The 4,754-nt window shown below is 38.9% G+C and overlaps 1 long non-coding RNA gene across 1 annotated transcript in view; it reads right to left on the reverse strand.

Moving 5' to 3' along the window:
• Positions 1-401: 401 nt before the first annotated feature.
• Positions 402-4,754, reverse strand: part of LOC107078657 (uncharacterized) — a 7,887-nt gene continuing 3,534 nt past the window's right edge. Inside the window, exon 3 of the long non-coding RNA XR_001479611.2 lies at positions 402-1,021. This is a non-coding gene — a long non-coding RNA (uncharacterized lncRNA). The remainder of the gene's footprint in view (positions 1,022-4,754) is intronic.

Genomic DNA, 4,754 nt, shown 5'->3' on the forward strand with positions numbered 1-4,754 from the left:
TCAGGCATTTAACTTTGGCTTGGGAGAGGATGGAATAATTTGGCTTTGGAGGAAGGTTGGAGTATAACTAGGTTTCTTTTCATGACTGAGTTGTTTGGAGGGCTGGGAGTCTGGCTGCTTAATTCTAAGGAAGTAGAATTAAGGTCTGGCATTCAGCTGGGCTTCAACCTCTTTCTGTGCTGAACAAAAGGGATATTACCCTTATTTCCATCCCACCCTCCATCCATCCATGTTCTGACCCCTTTATCCAATTCAGGGTCGCAGGGGAGCTGGAGCCTATCCCAGCATGCAATGGGTGCAAGGCAGGGTACACCCTGGACAGGACGCCAGTCCAACACAGGGCAGACACAGAAACAAACACACACACACACACACACACACACACACAACACACACACACACACACACACACACACACACACACACCAGGGCCAGTTTCCCCAGAAGCCAATTAACCCATCAGCATGTCTTTGGACTGTGGGAGGAAACCTGGAGGAAACTCAGGGAGAACATACAAACCCCACGCAGAGAGCACCCCCGAGACTCAAGATGGGGCTCTGCTGATGCAAGACAGCATTGCTAACCTCTGTGCCAGTCTGCCACCCTCAGATATTTCCTCTGAATGCAAAAATGCTCTATTTCACCCTAATGGAGTTGAAAATGTGGATACAGCAATGATTCAACAGCATCCATAGTTTTCAAACATGTTAGAAACAAATGTAAAAAATGTTGAAATTTAAAAAGTTATCAAGGGAAAAATCAAAGGATTTTTTAACAACAATTAGTACCCCTTTTTGTTTTGTTTTTTAATAAAATGAATCATGTATAAATATAAGCAATAATGATATAGTTCAAAATACAAAGATAAGAAAGACCTATGTGAGTAACAAAGAAGTCAGTGAGCAACAGCATCCCATGATGTGTCTTGAAACGAGCAGATCTGTACTGATGAGGAAGTGATATTCAAGCAGGAGGCGGGCGGACTAGCTGCCATCGCACTGGAGTAAAACCATCGGCGAACCTGGAATTACAGAGGGGAGACCGGGACAGGGTATTCACCAGAATAGATTATAGTTTAATACATAAAGTACACCTTAACACGTTTTTACATTCTGCTTTATTTAAAAAAAAACACCTTTACATATTGTTTGTAGTAATAAAGGTTTTGAATGAATTACCGTTTATCAAAACCTCTCCTCCAAAATGTGAAAATACATATCTGACTTTTTTCTTGTTATTTTTCCCCCCAACTGAATTTTAACTAGGTTACTATGTTAATATACAGTACACGAAAATAACATTCGCTCTTCATAGGTAAAACTAACCTGACTCTCTGGATGAGAGTTTTTGCCATCTTACTGTCTGATGACAACCAGTTCCTAATGTCAGCTAAATCTTTAGATTACCATATTTCTGACCACTCTGCACCTCGGAAACCTTTTGTCAGGAATTTACAACTGAGAAATTACTACAGGACAATTATTCAGGTTGACTGGAAGTACCTACCCCCGGGAGAGATTCTACATCTGTTAAGTAATAATGAAACAGCACTTCTCACCCAGTAGGAAAAGTGTGCAAATGTGTGCAAATACAAAGTGCTTAAAAACCAGAACACCGAGGCTAGTTTCATAATCTCACCAGTACCATGTGATGAAAATGATATCTTCATTTGAAAATATATACCAAAATGTGTTTAAATCAAGACGTTTAACCATGGACACCGTTTGTTTTTATAACAAGTCAATTTCATAATTATAGTAAAACAACAGATGACTACGGCAATCGTTGAATACGTAAGAATGTTTTTTTTTTACACGTAAACAACCGTTCATATTGAAATAAAACTGATTTTTATCTTAAATCTACTGCCAGGATAAATCCTTATTTTACCCGACAGACTATAAAAAGACGTGTCCGAGCACAATACCTGTTGAACTTTAAGAATGGTTAACTTTACATCTCCAAAAGGTTCACAGAAACTTAGTTTCATCCATTAATTTAGTATTGTGTGGGCAAAGATAGCAAATTACAAGTATCTATCCTCAATACTTCGTTAGATTGCAGTAAATGGTCCTATCAGCTTTGTATTGTGTTTACTTCTGAAATCAATAGTTCCCCTTATTATAAACGTTACAAAATCCACTCAGATCACGGTATAATAGCCGAAGAAAATGGTGAAAGGGGAATTAAAATTATTTCATTCTGCGACATAATCTCTACCTTATTGCTTCTGATTTCTTCCTTAATAAACCAACTCGGAGCCTCACAGAGAATGAACAATATGCGTCTTTCTTTCCCCGCACTCTGTGATGGCAAGAAACTTCAGACACTACTTTTTTTTCTTTTTCCCATAATCAATATCTAAAATCTAAAAAAAAAAGGTTTTATTAATTTAAAAGCAAGTACCTCAACCATATTAAAGTAAGAGGGTTGGTAAGTCCCCTATGAACAGTAAAGATTCTCGAAAGGTCCTCTCCGAACCTCGGTATCCAGTTCTTCAATTCTGTTTTAAGCCGGAGCACTTTCTTCCTTAAAGAAAGGAGATTGAATCTAGAAAGAACAGAGCTGACACCGGAACGTGATGCAGTAGTTAAACAAACGATGAAGGCATAGTGCTTTAAAAACAGCATGTATAACGCACCCGACCGTATGTAAAGCTTAGTACCTCGGTTATTATTATTATTATTATTATTATTATTATTATTATTATTATTATTATTATTTTAGCGCGTGCATATATGTAGCAACGGCACTGTCATGGAAAACAAAATCATAACTCTTCACTGCAATCGCAGAGAAAGTCTCGACACCCATTATTTTTAAACACTCAATCACAAATTCCTTCCGTTGAAAGCATGTTGTTTATGACAGTGATTTTACTTCTTGGTGTGAACTTTTCGAATTGTATGTTTTATTTGAAAAGCCCACATGCCACCAGCTTAGAGTAGCCGGGACCACGGACGGAGCAGCGGGTGTCTTGCAGAGCCTGCCAGCTGAGTTGCAAATCTAAGAAAGTCCAGGTAACCCATTTATTTCTTGGTTTACTCGTATTCGCTGAAAGTCGGTAAGCAGGCTGCCCGTTGCCGCTCTGTGTGACCGTCAGTGCACCGCGCGTCTCTGCGCAGAGCCTGTTAGCCGCGGCGCTCTCCTGCGCGTAAGGTACTGTGTGCTGGACATGTTTCCGTTCCATAATAAATACATTTCGAACAAAAGACATGTACATCCCATAAAATGCTGCTTTACTGCCAAGTACACAATGATGGGGGGGCGGGGGGGGGGATAATTTAAACTAAACTGAGGTGTTGAGCCCTGTTAATTTACGCCAGTTATCAGAATATCAAACTTTTCTTTACGTTGACTGAAATCTTTACGGGCGTCTTCTGCCTGTTATAAATATACAGGCTAGGAAATCCGTTTCGTTCTCAAGACAAGTCATTTTTGATTACTTTACTGTCGGAGGTGAGAGAGCTCATTATTTATATCATTCCTTTTCGGATTTATATTTTCTCCGATGTGTACATCCTAATAACAAGTCCATCTTAGTTTGCTGTATTCGATGATGTTGGATTCGGTGAGTTTATTTTTTACAATTTGGTCAATCGGGCTTTTAAAATACATTTAAAGCTTCTTGGTAGAGATAGCCCAATACGTTTTAAAATGGGCCATGAATTTTGCCCGCTTGGCACGCCTGAAAATCCACGCGTACTTCTCCTGATTGAAATACCGATGACAGTATATTCTGCGGAATTTTGTTTTCGGTACATTTTCATATTAAGCGTGTGTGCTTAAAACGCATCGTGTATTTATTTCCACAGTTAGTGTGCATGTCTGTGATTTTTCGACGGCATTACGTTTACACAAACCAACCAAAAAGTATTACCTTGATTAATATTTCAAAAAGACCGTGCTTTGAGTGAAACTGAGCTACAAAGGGTTAATGCGTCTCTAAACAAATCAGTGTTTTCTTTAAATGCGTGCCTGGACATCGATGTACTCTATCATATAAGGTTTTGCTTTACAGTACGAGGTGTTATTTCCTGATAAAGAAACACCGGGTCTCGCTTTCCATTCTTCGTGGAAAATTATTCGCATTATTTATGCTACATTGAACGATCTAATTTCTTCGTGATAGTCGGCTAATTGCTCTGGCAGGTAATTAGAAGCAGTTTACGTCGCAGAGGGCTTTCACAAGTGCCCTTCGGATTATTGAGTTGCTTTGTAAATTACCATATTTGCAAAAAAAAATCAAATCTTCTGGAGCCATTTCCCGGTGTATGGAGTTCAGTTCTTTTTTCTTTTCTGTGAGCAGAATTATTCGAAAGCACGCGATATTAAACACATTTTGTTCGTGCTCAGTGGTCCAGAATAACGCGGTCATTATAGCAACGAATGGGACAGGTTTTAAGCTTGATTTCATGATGGCAATATACACCATGGTTGTGGGAAAAGAATGCTTTAAATGGGGACATCTGTTCTGTATGGCTTATGCAGATCTTACAGTTAGATCAGACTTAGAGAAACAACCTGTACATTACCTTTGAACTTTGAACACTCGGCACTGACGGAGGTTATCTGCAGGGTAGCACACCTCCAAGAACTGGGTTTTAACATCCATCCATCAATCAATTAATAAATCAATCAACGTTTAAGAGATTGTACAAGCACGCACTGAATTGCCATGTCTACAATTAAATGTGTAAAAATAAGGCTTCTGACATCTGAACTTCCACTTGTAATCCCTTATAAAAACTACA

Source organism: Lepisosteus oculatus, chromosome 10, assembly GCF_040954835.1.
Source record: "Lepisosteus oculatus isolate fLepOcu1 chromosome 10, fLepOcu1.hap2, whole genome shotgun sequence".
NCBI classification, from domain to species: Eukaryota; Metazoa; Chordata; class Actinopteri; order Semionotiformes; family Lepisosteidae; genus Lepisosteus; species Lepisosteus oculatus.